This window comes from Lampris incognitus, chromosome 19 (genome assembly GCF_029633865.1).
Source record: "Lampris incognitus isolate fLamInc1 chromosome 19, fLamInc1.hap2, whole genome shotgun sequence".
Lineage (NCBI taxonomy): Eukaryota > Metazoa > Chordata > Actinopteri > Lampriformes > Lampridae > Lampris > Lampris incognitus.
Window position 1 is genome coordinate 21,979,682 of NC_079229.1, and position 14,589 is coordinate 21,994,270.

A 14,589-nucleotide genomic window follows, 5' to 3' on the forward strand; every position below is an offset into this window, starting at 1 on the left:
CATCATTGCCGAGTTCCTGAGTTTCTGAACAATCTTCTTCAACTGTAAATCTCCTGATCAGTAAAGCCTCCCTTTCCCTTACTTCTCATCTGAAACTTGGCTGAATCCAGAAATACTTCTTTATCTGAGAAGTAGTCTTCCACTCTCACACCCTTCATGTTTTTTGTTTTCTGTAGGACCTGTTTTATTTCTTCTACTTGCTTCCCTGTGGTTTCTGTTTCTTTGCAGCAGATTTTATTTCACTCTCACTATCAGCAGCACTATCATCTTCCATGCTGGACTCAGACTCAGCTTTTTCTGTTTGGCTGACTCTTTCTCCTTACAAACTGTCACTATTTTTGCCTGTGAACAACTCTGCGTACTTTTGGGTTTTCTCTTATGCCGTGATACTCTGAGACTGGCCTCTTCACACTCCATGTCAGCCTCCTCATCATCAGCCAAAAGACCCCTTGCCACAGTTCCACCATTGACAATTTCATTTTCCTCCTGAATCACATCCTCACATTCCTGACTGTTTTGGTGAACTCCACTTGTTTTCTCCTGTTTTTCATTACTCTTGTTTGTGGGACTCTTCTCATAACTGGCACTGGATTGGCTTTTCTGTTTATCAGCAACGTAATCCTTGCTGTTTGAACCTGTTTCATCATTTTTAGTTTGGTTCTGTTCTCCCGATGTTGCCTCCTTCGCTGTCTCAGCAAAACCAGATGGTTTTTCTGGACAATCCCTGATCAGATGTCCCTCCTTACCATAACCAAAACATTTTGCAGTCTCTGATGTTGCAAACAGAATGTAATTGAAAACATCAATTCTTAATTTGAAAGCTAGATTCAGTTCCTTAGTTCTGTTATTGAGAATCATATAACAAATCGTCTGTGAGAAACAACATGTTGCAGCTGGGGCGATTTACACCCTGACAATACTTTTTCCATTGGGGAAACAATTTTCCCATGTCTTGACAATTCTCTTACCAGTATCTAACCCCTAATAAACAGGGCCACATTAGACAGCATTATAATTTTTTGCCAGAGTGGCAAGCGGCATTACTGACACAAACGATTTATTTACAACGATTAAGAGACATGTGCTCTTAAACAGGCCTGCAGGAGACTGCAAAGTAAATGGCGTAAATCAAAATTGGACGTTTTTTTAACCTATCTTGGCATGAGTGTATTGAAATAAAAGTGTGCTCTATCAGCTGTGAAAGCGGCATATCTCTCTCTCGCTTAATCAATGTTAATAAACATAATCCCAGATTTATCTGCGACACTGTAGCTAAATTCACTATAAAAAAAAAACAGCCATCTATTAGCTGCTCACCATTCACAGCCTATTAGTTTTTAGACTTTCTGCAATAAGGTTGATGAGATCAGACACAAAATTAGTTCTTCAACTCCAGATACTGCTGAAGATCCTGTCTTACCAGATTCATATCTATACAATGAGTCACTGATCGTCCCTGTTATTACAGTTTTTGAGAATATCTCTCTTGATACTTTGACTAAGCTAGTGTCAGCTTCTAAACCAAATACTTGCCTACTTGACCCTTTTAACAGCAAAACTTTTTAAAGATCTCCGTCCTTTCCTGGACCTACAATGCTAGACATTGTTAATTTATCATTGAATACTGGCATTGTTCCCAGCAGTTTTAAGACAGCTGTGGTCAAACCTCTACTTAAGAAACCGCACCTCGATCTAGGATCTCCTAATAACTATTGATCATTCTCTAATCTTCCATTCTTTTCTAAAGTACTAGAGAGAGTTGTGTATCTACAACTTTTGACCCATATAGAAGAACACTATCGATATGAACCTTTTCAATCTGCTTTTAGGACCTGTCACTCCACTAAAACTGCTCTGACCAGCATGGTAAAATTATTTTCTACTTACTATGAACTCTGATTACATCTCTGTGCTTCTACTACTAGACCTCAGCGCAGCCTTTGACACCACCGATCACTGTATACTATTCAACAGAATAAACTGTAATCTATATGTTTCTGGCCTAGCTCTCTCTTGGTTAAAGCCCTACTTATCTGGAAGAACACAGTGTGTCTGCTATAATAATGTTACATCGTAATTTTGTGATGTTAAATATGGCGTACCTCAGGGCTCGGTTCTTGGCCCTCTATCTTTCTCTCTTTAGCTTTCACCTTTTGGCCAAACCATACAACCATGGAACAAATTTCCATTGCTAGATTAGATTAGATTTGATTGTTTTATTAGCCACATGACCAAGGCCGGTGGAATTTGTTTTCGGTACTCATTCAGTACAACTCTACAACACAATACATACATGGACAACAACAGACACGCCACATATCATGCATAACGATTCGGTGGATGGTGTGTGAGGAGAGGACTATAGGGAGGAATTCAGAGTCCTGATGGCTAGGGGAAAAAAACTGTTTGTGAAGCGTTTAGTCTTAGTGGACAGTGACCTGTAGCGTCTCCTTGAGGAAAGGAGCTGGAAGAGGTGATGAGCAGGATGTAAGGGGTTGGAGATGATCTTCTTTGCTCGCTTTACAGTACAGTGAGTATGTACAGATTCAGCTGAGGGGAGTGGGTTGCCTATGATTTTAGATGTCTTGTTGACAATCCACTGCAGTTTTTTTTCTCCCCGTGTTTGACTGTCCGTGCCACCGTACCATACTGTAATCGAAGATGTTATGATGGACTCGATAATGGCTGAATAAAACAGAATGAGCAGTTGATGTTTGATCCAGTATCTTTTAAACTGCCTAAGAAAGTAAAGTCGTTGTTCAGCTTTTGCAATGATGTGTTCAGTGTTAATTTTCTACTTCAGGTTATTGCTGATGTATGTTCCAAGGAATTTAAAAGAGTTGGTGGTGGTGATGGGGTCTCCGTTCATTTGTATGGGTGTTTTGGGATTCGGTATGCATCGGAAGCCAATAATGAGTTCTTGGGTTTTGGCTGTATTATGCAGAAGGTTGTTGTTTGCGCACCAAGTGACAGCTTGGTCTACTTCAGTGCGGTACTGGGTTTCATCATTGTTGGAGATGAGGCCTACAATGGTTGTATCATCTGCGTATTTCATTATTTTCACAGAACTATCCGTGGATGTAAAGTGGGTGGTGTAAAGTAAGAAGAACCAGGGGGAGAGAACACAGCCCTGAGGAGCACCTGTACTGAAGGTAAGAGGGTGTGAGATTAGGTTATTAACCTTCACCCTCTGTGGCCTGTGGCCTGGCTACTCAGCTGTACGTGCCTATAAGGGCTAATGATGGTACTCAAATAACTAATTTAGAGGCCTGCTTGGCTGCGTTGAAAAATTGGATGTCACTAAATTCTCTGCTTTTAAATTTTGATAAAACTGAGATGCTGGTCATTGGCCCTGCTAGACACAGACACCAATTTGATCAAGTAACAGCAACGCTCGATAACTCTGTGATTTCACAAAGTTAAGTAGCCAAAAATCTTGGTGTTACGTTTGATCTTAGCCTTTCTTTTAACGCTAGAATGACCACAATTTCACTTCTACCTAAAACGACCATGGGCGGTCAAAATGACCGCCAGTTTTTAAACTCTATATTCTGACAAGATAAATACCCAATGGAGATAGTATTAATGCATTGCATCTGTTAGTATGTCTGTTAGGAAACAATTGACACCAAAATTAACATTTTAACAACTTTAGTACAATTTTTCAAACAATTTAAAATCGCCGCTGTCCAACGCCTGTAAATACTACAACGCCTCGGTGGTAGTCATAGTGCGTCTGAAACGGCAGCTGTACCCAGACATGTTGGCGATAATCAAAAATCAAGTTTAGACTATTACCCTGCACTGGAGAATGCTAATGTGTTTCTAGGACAGATCAATGAACTTCGCGAAGGAAATGACGCAACCAATACATGTCATAAATAGTGAGATGACGCGCAAATTACAAGCCATCTTTTTGACTGCTCATGGACGTTTTACGTAGATCTTATATTTTTTTTGTGCAATTGATCTAAAACTCAGTTTAATGCATATATATGCAATTTTAGGAGCATTCAGTGAGCGGCAGGTCTCTATCTCTTTTTTCCCCCCCCACAAAGTTATTAAACTTTGAAAATCCAAAAACCATTAAAATGATGGCCTTGGTCGTTCTAGTGTTAATAAGCACATTAAAGAAATCACCAAGCCTGCCTTTTTTCACTTACGTAACATAGCTAAAATTTGGTCTTTCCCATCCATGGCTGATGCAGAGACTCTAATACATGCATTTGTTTCATCCAGACTTGATGTTCGGTTTTCAGGTCTGCCACTTGCTCGTACTAAGTCTTCAGATGGTTCAAAATGCTGCAGCTAGAATCCTTACCAAAAATAGAAAATTTTACTCTATGACACTATTTCTAGCCTCCCTTCATTGGTGTCCTATCCATGTTAGATCAGACTTCAAGGTGCTTCTGCTGACTTATAAAATCCTAAATGGGCTTGCCCCATCTTACCTGTCTGATCTCCTTAAACCATATAGTCCATCTTGAGCTCTCAGCTCTCAAAATACAGGACTCCCGTGTTAAAAAGAAGTCAGGTGGTGGCAGGGCCTTTTCCTATCAAATTGGTAATTTGCGATGTTGGGCTTTACAAATGAAATTGACTTAATTCCGTTTGTAACCACCTTCTTAACTTTGTCAACCTCGTCCAGAAAAATCACCACAGCCCTATTCACCCTAGCCACAGACTTAATGCTGCTGAGACCAACAGCTTCAGCTACAGCCAAAACACAGTTTTCCACTGAAGAAGCGAAACTTGGTGATATCTTAATGCCATGCCGCCCTGTCAGTCTGGTGAACTCAATGTCCACTGCCATTACGCCGACCAGTGAAAACACTGGCTGTCCGCAAAAAAGGAGAAAAAAAATCACACAAAAAATTCACTAAACCCCTAACCCCCATATAGACACCAAAAACAGTAAACACCTCACAAAAATAACACTACACACTTTTTACAACATTTACAGCTAAAGAAAAAGAAAAACCACTCACATGACCACTCAGCACGTTCACTCACACTTTTGCCAGAGAGAGAGAGAGAGAGAGAGAGAGAGAGAGAGAGAGAGAGAGAGAGAGAGAGAGAGAGAGAGAGAGAGAGAGAGAGAGAGAGAGAGAGAGAGAGAGAGAGAGAGAGAGAGAAGAGAAGAGAGAGACAGGTTTGCAGGCCAAGGGTCTCTTTCCCCAGCTGGGAGCTACAACAATGATGCTGCCATAAGCCTTGGAGCCAGGCTGGCACCTAGCCACTCTCAATCAGCTCCGCTGACTGTCACAGCAGCTGTCAATCAACCCTGATTTATCCGGAGCCCTCAGCATTCAGGGAGAAGGAAGAGGGAGAGGATGGAGCGATGCAGGAAAAAAACAGAGAGACAGAAAGAGCAAGAGATGGAGAGGGAGAGGGAGAGGGTGAGAGAGACGGTTGATGCTATGCATTAGCTTAGGTGCAGGCTGGGATCCTAAATTTCCATATCTGTAACCAGGACAGCAGGGCTACCGAGCAACAGACAGAATCTCTAGAAAGCCTTTCATGTCAGCCTCCTTTGATCTCCCGGCGGCTTTTGGCAGCAGGGTGGAGAAGCGGGGAAGGCTGATGGTGAGAAGAGGTGAATAGTAGGGAAGGAGAGAGGTAGCAGCCGATGGGGGACGAGGGGTTGTTTTGACATCCACCTTCCCTCCCCCCCCCCCCCCCCTCCTCACTCCTCAACACGAACCCTGTGATCTGCCGGGGAGAGTGGCCATGCCAATTGGCACCAGTACACAAGTGCCGTCCCTGCCTGTTGAGGACACACCGCGTGATCCACCAACAACTTAAGACAAGGGGGGGCCATTAGAAAGCACAGGGTACCTGCACATTGCCACTGGAGGCAATGGACCTGTAATGGCTGCACTGAGGGCCCGAATGCAATTCGCTCGCACTCCCGACTCTAATCCATATCTGCTAGGACAGCTTCTCCCAGCCGAGTGGAAAGGACGGCTGACATGATTCAACTGCAGGAAACCCATCTGCCCTTCTAATGTGAGAGGCACATCGAATGAGATGCCACGCCACCTCATATGGCTCTGCGGAAGGTAGGTAATAGAAAAAGTTCAAAGTTTTTCACTCCGAAAAGGGAAAATAAGTTTAATATCAGTCTGATGACATATCTAATGGATAAGCACTGAAAATTAGTTGCACTAAGCCTTGCATAGGAGGCCTCTAATAGCTGCTCATCACCACTATCATTACTCGTTCTTCCTCTTCTTCCCTTTCTCTCTCTCTCACTCTATAGGACTCCACCACACATACACAAAATGCACGCATGCACACACACATACACACACACACACACACACACACACACACACACACACAAACAGGCCTGCCTTTCCTCTCCCCTCCCTTCCATTTATCTTCATTTCCATGCAAGGGCACTAAGGGCCCAACGTTATTTCAGGTAAAGTAACTGTGGAATTGGCGAAAGCCACTTTGCTACTCCATAAAACTCCAAGGTCTTGGAAGTCATTGAATAATAGCCAAGAGTTGCCATACGTTAATCTACCCCGCACCTATCCATCCATCTATTTATCCATCTTCTTCTCCCCTTTGAATAGTGAAGCTCTCCATCCATCACCCATGGATTCATCCAAGACCTCTCAAATAGTAAGAGCAAGTCCGTCCATCTCAAGCACACGGACAGCACTCAGCAAACGGTTCATACAAACCCAGTGCACGCCACAAGTATGGCAGATCTTTTTGTTCAATTAATTAAATGCACTTGATCGTTTGATTTTTCTTTAAAAAAAAGTAACCTCTTTTCTTTTTACCCATAGTCTTTCTTTGACCTTGGACTTTTTGTACACAGGGTCATAGTCAAAGTCGTGAGAGTCCGTAGGAAGCGCCTGCCTCCTCTCGGGGGTTATCACACAGCACGTCTTCAATATTTCATCCTCTTCCTACCGTACTTTATTTCCAGCTCACTGTAAGTTGACCACACCAACAAAGTGCTTAGTGCTGTATTTTTTCTGCTCATTAAAACCATAAAATATTCAGACAATAGGTCCAGAGCACTCGGACCTGCCATCACAAGAGCTCCAAATAACCCCTACAGTGCCCTCCGCCCAACCCACAACCCCCCCCTTCCGCTTGGTGTTCAGAGAAATATGCATATTTCAGAGGTCCTGTCACAAGGAGGAGCATGAAGTGAGGGAGCGCAGCCTGAAGGCTTACTGGCCGAAACCCGACGACGATGACGCATTCTGCAAAGCAAATGTGATGCGTAAAAGTGCTGCAACACACAAACACACACGCATTACATCCCATTTCCAACTCCATACTTGTGGGTCTGAGGGTGTGTGCATGTGCATGAGAGCGCAAGTAGTGGTGGTGGTGGTGGTGGCAGTGGGTGGGTGGGGTGAATTTGCACGCCAGCGAACGGGCACACGAGTGCTTTAAAGAAACCTAATCTCCAAACAAGCAGACACAAGTCTGGAGATTGGTTTACGTTGCTGTTCTCGCGGAACCATTAAGTCATCGTTTCTTTCACCCCCCCCCGTGCCTGTCCGTCTCTACTCCTCTGAAAGAAAAAGGGACGAAGCTCGATAGGTAGACTCACCTTGGGGAGAAGGTAAAAGAAATAAGAGAGAGGCTGCAAGGAGGGAGGGATGAGGGCTGCAAAAAGGAGAAGAGTTAGTGAGAAAACATACAGAGCAAGCAAAGTTTAACCAGATTAGAGACTCATCCCTTTTAAATCCACTTGGCCAAGTTCTGGTCCCTGGCTTTGATGTTTCCCCGGTGCTGGGGGAAATGAATTTGCACGTATCAGGGTGCCATGTGAGCGCTACCTACGCACTGCTGGACAGAATAGAAAATTCCTCGTCTGCCCCCCGCACTGCGTTGCCATGTATATTAATACCTTAAAACCCCCGGTCATCAGTGCTACAACTTGCAATTCTGTGCAGCCAACCAAATGAATGAATGAATAAATAAATAAATAAACGCCTATTTTTCTGGCATGCTAAGTAGTTCATTCTTTACAGCCAAGAACGGTGGCTGTAAAGAACGCCGAAGGAAAGGAGAAGCGGTTGAGCGAGAGAGACAGAGGGAGAGAGCGCGAGAGAGACAGAGAGAGAGAGAGAGAGAGAGAGAGAGAGAGAGAGAGAGAGAGAGAGAGAGAGAGAGAGAGAGAGAGAGAGAGAGGGCGAGAGAGAGAAACAAGAGAGGGAAAAGACGGAGTGGTGAGAGAGAGAAAAGAGTGAGTTTGAGAAAGAAAAGAGAGAAGAGAGAGAAGAGAGAGCAAGAGGGAGAGAGTGAAAAGAGAGAAAAGAGAGAGCAACAAGTATTTCTGAAACTGACTGTTGCAATCATTGGCAAGGTCCACTGCCTTCAGACCAACCGACGAGAGAACGAGAGAGAGAGAGAGAGAGCAAGAGAGAGAGAGAGAGAGACTGAGAGAGACAGAGCGAGAGCGAGAGAGAGACAAACATTGTGGCTTATTCGCAAAAGCCATGAGGGCGTGTGCTAGAAAAGCAGTCTGCGACGCGGTAAGTGTTTCATGCGCCACTCAGTTGGGCTGAATTATCGTCACGTGGACGACGACACTAATTGTGGCCAGACAAGACCCTGGCATGGTGCTGGAATATCTGCATGCTAATCTTGTTCCATCGGCTGTCTACACTGACAAAATGCAGTGGTATCCACCGTTCACTCGTTGTGGCTTCCTATCCAGTGCAGATGTGGACACACTCATGTGTAGTGGGAATTCCACTCCGTGCCACAGCTCACATTATACAGTGGAAAAGTACTACAAACCTGCCGTGTACCCGAGTTACTCAGCGCACTCAACTTCCGATTGTTGTGTGAACTGGTGCACCTTTGCATTGAAACACACTGGAAGCACAGGGCCACGCCCAGCGTGGAGTTTTGTGTAATCTAATGTGTTGTTTATGCTTCTCTCTATTGATTCCCTAGTCCCCCTCCATTCATTTGGTCTATCTAAACACTTGTGGAAGCACCTTGAGGTGTCGCTCACTCCAAACCGGCCTTCGGAAAATCTAATATATCAAATTAACCCGCCCACCCCAACTCCCAACACACACACACACACACACACACACACACACACACACACACACACACACACACACACACACACACACACACCACTGCATTGCAATCTAATCATTACACTCCTTTCTAGTCCTGATTCACATGCAAAACAACAATCAGACTGTCTGGGGGACATGCTTTAAGATGTAAACAAACACACACACACACACACACACACACACACACACACACACACACACGCACACACACACACACACACACACACACAGAAATGCAAATATGAACGTAGCCACACAGCCATGAAGACAGACACAAGGACAAAACAGACAAACAAACCCAGGTAGATGCAGATGTATGTGCGCATGCACATCAAACATACACATCATCCTGTGTTGTGTTGTGTTGTGTTGTTGCACGCCCCTCCCTCAGCAGCAGCATCAGAAAACCTAGATTCCAATAGTCCCCCTCAGGTGGAAGGGCCCTCTGACCTTTCATTGGTTATGCACAAAGCAAAGTCTTGAATCTAAAACTCCACATCCAGCAACCTGACTACTGCTGTGGAGAGAGACAGAGAGAGAGACAGAGAGAGAGACAGAGAGAGAGACAGAGAGAGAGAGCGCAAGAGAGAGAGAGAGAGAGAGAGAGAGAGCAAGAGAGAGAGAGAGAGAGAGATAGAGAGCGAGAGAGAGAGAGAGAGAGAGAGAGAGAGAGAGAGAGAGAGAGAGCGATGGAAAAACTTCAAACATGCCAAGCCCCCCCTGCTGGAACGAAAACTGAGGGAACGTTGGGTAGAGAGCAGGGGACGGTGGGTGAAGAGAGAGAAGGGACAGAGAGAGGAAGGGACATCCCTGACACGGCCATGCAAACGCTGCAGCTGACACAGCTCGACTCAAATCAAGTCAACTTTCCACATATAATTATCAATCAGTTCCAGTCTCAAGTGGCTTCACGTGCCCACAGCGAAAACAGGCAGATACAGCGGGCGAGTGTGCAAGGTGGAAAACGACGCAACAGATTTAGAAATAAAACATTTAATGAAGCCACTTAACGACAAAACGAGGCAAAGCACAAGGCAAATGAGAAACCCCAGAAGCCTGGTGTGGAAAATCAGTCAGCGGACGCTGGGATAACGCTGCACGAGGAAGCATGTGAAGCATCGTCTCCGAGCGCCAGCACAAAACAACGTCCCCTTTGTGCATCGTGATCATTAATGAGGTTGGGCCACAATCACTGATGAAACATTTTTAAATTAAGAAGCTGTTTGATTAGCCACTCGTCCAATGGCCTTCGCTGCATGAATGTAAATAAGTATTTCAGCACAGTATGGACAAGTAGTTATCTGACACCTCGCTGCAAAAACTCAAATTGAAGGCACCATTAGTGAAAATTAATTCCTTTTTGTAATTAACTGATTCATTGCAACTGTTTAACACTCTTCTAGGAACTCAAATCACTGCATTGTCCAGACAACAATGTGTAGCATCTACCTGGGTGAAGTGATGGCTGCCAATGTGCTCACAACATAAAGGCTATTGGGTGGCGAGTGTAATGATTTAGAATGACTTAATAAGCTTGTTCATTAATAAGGTAAGATTAGGTGGTCTTGATGACAATGACTTCATTAGACAGTGACATTGGAGAATCCCCCTCTCCCTCTGTTTTGTCGGATATAGCATGAAGACATCAACATGTGGTGGGCGTCCGGGTAGCGTAGCAGTCTATTCTGTTGCCTACCAACATGGGGATCGCCGGTTCGAATCCCCGTGTTACCTCCGGCTTGGTCGAGTGTCTCTACAGACACCATTGGCCGTGTCTGCAGGTGGGAAGCTGGATGTGGGCATGTGTCCTGGTCGCTGCACTAGCGCCTCCTCTGGTTAGTAGGGGTGACTGTTCGGGGGGGGAATAGTGTGATCCTCCCACGCACTACGTCCCCCTGGTGAAACTCCTCACTGTCAGGTGAAAAGAAGCAGCTGGCGACTCCACATGGCATGTGGCAGTCTGCAGCCCTCCCCGGATCAGCAGAGGGGGTGGAGCAGCGACCGGGACGGCTCGGAAGAGTGGGGTAATTGGCCAAGTACAATCGGGGAGAAAAGGGGGGGAAATTTAAAAAAAAGAAAGAAAAGAAAAGACCATGTAATGTCAAATAATAGCCGAGTCTTATGAGAGAGTTGTGTTCGGTTCTTAGTCATCGACCGGCTGTAATGCGGATGCTATTGTCCATAAACAAGTATGCAAAAACCAGCATCACCAACCTTGCAAGTCAAAATGAAACCACCCTAATGTCCCATATGCACTGTGTTTACCTCAGCTCCCAGCTCTGCTGCTGCTGAGCTGGGAGCTACCGTACCACTTTCTCCTCCCCAAATGGACAGGGCTGGCGTTTCCTATGAGTGACCCCTGCAGCCCCACAACTGGGAAAGCCCTGGGCAAGGAGTCCAGTAGCCCAGAGCCATAAACTAACAATTGAGCCAAGTTGTGCACACTTCTAACATAATAAGCGGATGGACCGTCTCTAAACCTATGGAAAATGTGCTTCAACACCCCCACCCCAAAACAAAAACACCTGTTTGGCTTTGTGATGCACATTCCAGCATGCTGAAGTACACCAGCTGTTTTAAATGGCCAGATCTGCACCGAAAGCAGTCGCTGGCACATCAAACTGCCCAGACGGTCTAAGCAAACTTGCCTCAATTTTGGAGTGTTGAAAGAGGACCCAGCGACCACAACACAGCCATTTTTTGGTTGTTTTTTTTTTTGGTGTTTTCACAAGGTCTGCCACAAATGACTTATTTGGAGGTCTGCAGTGTGCCATCAAAGCATCGAACAAAGCACACCGAATGACAGGCGTCAATTATCGTGGCGGCATGGTGGTGCAGTGGTTAGCACTGTTGCTTCACAGCAAGAAGGTCCTATGTTCGAACCCCAAGCCATTCCAGGTCCTTTCTGCATGGATTTTTCATATTCTCCCCATGTCTGCATGAGTTTCCTCCGGGTGCTCCGGTTTCCTCTCACCATCAAAAAGACATGCAGGCTAGGGTTAATACTCCTGTCTGAGCCCCTGAGCAAGGTGATGGAAAGAAGAAGTGGAGTTGGTCCCTGGGTGCTGCAAGTGCCCACTGCTCCTATACAACAGGGGGGGTTAAATGCAGAAGACAGGTTTTATTTTAACCTGTACAATGACAAAAATAAAGTGGCTTTCTTCTTTTTTATCACTTTTTATGTGTTTGATCCTTAACTCAGTCGATCAATATCAGGTAATTTTATTTCATTACTTTATTAATCCCCGTGGTGAAATTCTTCCTCTGCATTTAACCCATCCTAGCTGTGTAGCTAGGAGCAGTGGGCAGCTGCCGTGCAGCGCCCGGGGACAAACTCCGGTCCATCTTGCCATGCCTCAGTCAGGGGCACAGACAGGCGTATTAACCCCAACATGCATGTCTTTTTGATGGTGGGGAAACCGGAGCACCCGGAGAGATCCCATGCAGACACGGGGAGAACATGCAAACTCCACACAGAAAGGACCTGGGACGACCCCCCCAAGGTTGGACAACCCCGGGGTTTGAACCTAGGACCTTCTTGCTGTGAGGCGACCGCGCTGACCACTGCTGACAACTAGGGTGCGCTCAAAGCTCGGTCCTTTGTCACATCACGGTTAAGAAGTTGCTGAGGTAAAGTCTGGCTTGGCTTTTCATTACGAGCCTACTGCAAGCAAAGCAATGAAAAACACTGGGTGGTTAATAAGCTGTGAAGATGGTGATGAGTGCACCTACACACACATGCACATCTCACCAACACCTGTGCATATGAACTGTTATGTAAACCGTGCTTTTCTTACCATCAGCAAGAGAAAGCAGGGAAAAGCTGGTTGGAGAAGACACGGGAACATCGACGGCGGTTCTGCAAACACGCACACATGCTCATCAGTGTGTTTAACCACAAACAAATCACACTCTCCAGGTCTCTCCTGTCTCACAGTCTTTCAGCTAATATGGGCTGAATGTCGAATGTGCCATGGCCTGGCGGGGACACCAGCGCCAGCGCCAACACAACACTAAACCATTTAGGCAGTAAGATACTCAGCTGGTCATCTACTCAGCCAGTCTGCAGATAGCCAAAAAAAGATAAACCCACTGCCAAAGGCACTATATTGGCACTAAACACACACACGCACAGGCACATATACAAACACAGACACATATTCAGGATACCCTCAAACTATAATACGCACACACTCACACACAGAAAGGTCTGGCACTCTGGACACACGCTACTAGCCACTGGAGACAGCACTGTCATTATCTGCCATCTGCAGGTGTGAGCGGCCTCCGCCTGGAGGGAGAGGCAACGGCCAGGGGGGGAGCGGGAAGGGGGGAGAGGGGGAAGGAGAATGAATCCTTATCAAAGCTTATCATATCTGTCTAGGGGAGGACACAGTTTAAGAAGGGACACACACACACACACACACACACACACACACACACACACATTATGCACACAAGACAACAAAGAGAGAGAGAAATGGCAGCTTGCCTATGAGGGAATATGGGCTTTTCTTTGTGAGAGAACAGTACTGCACCTTTGGGTTGGAGAAGAACTACACCAGTCTACCAAACCATCAAAATGTGACTGAGAAACACCAGCAAAGTATATATGTGTTTGTGTGTGTGTGTGTGTGTGTGTGTGTGTGTGTGTGTGTGTGTGTGTGTGTGTGTGTGTGTGTGTGTGTCTCTATTGTAATATTACTGAATCATTATTCGGTATTCACATATAGGAACAGTTCTACAGTGCAAATGTAAAACCAGCAAGCCAATGCGGCATTTACCAAAAACTGTCCGCACGGTGAAAGTGTTCAAAAAAAGAAAACAGGTTGAGGGTAAACAAGTGAGGCCTAAAACTCAAGGACACAGGAAGCAACGTTGAGTGGTTCTGCTGCTTCCTCCTCCCCGTGCTGTTTTCTTGGTTGCCATAGGTTGCAGCTAAGTATATCACTTCACCAAGTTTCACACCTCAGAGGCACAGTGGCTCTCATCGGTGTGTGTGTGTGTGTGTGTGTGTGTGTGTGTGTGTGTGTGTGTGTGTGTGTTGATCTTCAGTTCGCACCCTCTAGAAGCTTACCCTGGAGCTTGATAGGGGCTGCTTGCAGATGTGCATGAGCCTCTCCAGGGATGAAAGAGGACTGGCTTCAACTGCAGAGCTCAGGTTGAAAACAGACACACACACACACACACACACACACACACACCTGTGTGCGTGTGTGTGTGTGTGAGATGAGACATCTTTTACTAAGTCTGTTGACTTGTGTGTTGCCTTGCAGGTCTGGCAATATCACGTCTACATAGCTGTCTCTATACCGGTGTGTCTGTCTCTCTTTGTGCCTCGTTGTCTTTTCGGGTCGGACAAGGTCAGGCGAGTTCGTTCACTGTCAGTGGTCCACCGCTGCTCACACAGCTCGCTGAGTTAACATGCAGGAAAACACACACAGATGAATTTAAAACTCGCACACTTTATTGTTGCGTTACGTTTTCCCGTGAAATACAAAAATTTATCAAA

At 45.5% G+C, this 14,589-nt stretch overlaps 1 protein-coding gene across 1 annotated transcript in view; it reads right to left on the bottom strand.

Annotated features, from left to right (window-relative positions):
* Positions 1-14,589, bottom strand: part of LOC130129512 (partitioning defective 3 homolog) — a 465,188-nt gene that overhangs the window by 317,826 nt on the left and 132,773 nt on the right. The window lies entirely within an intron of this gene.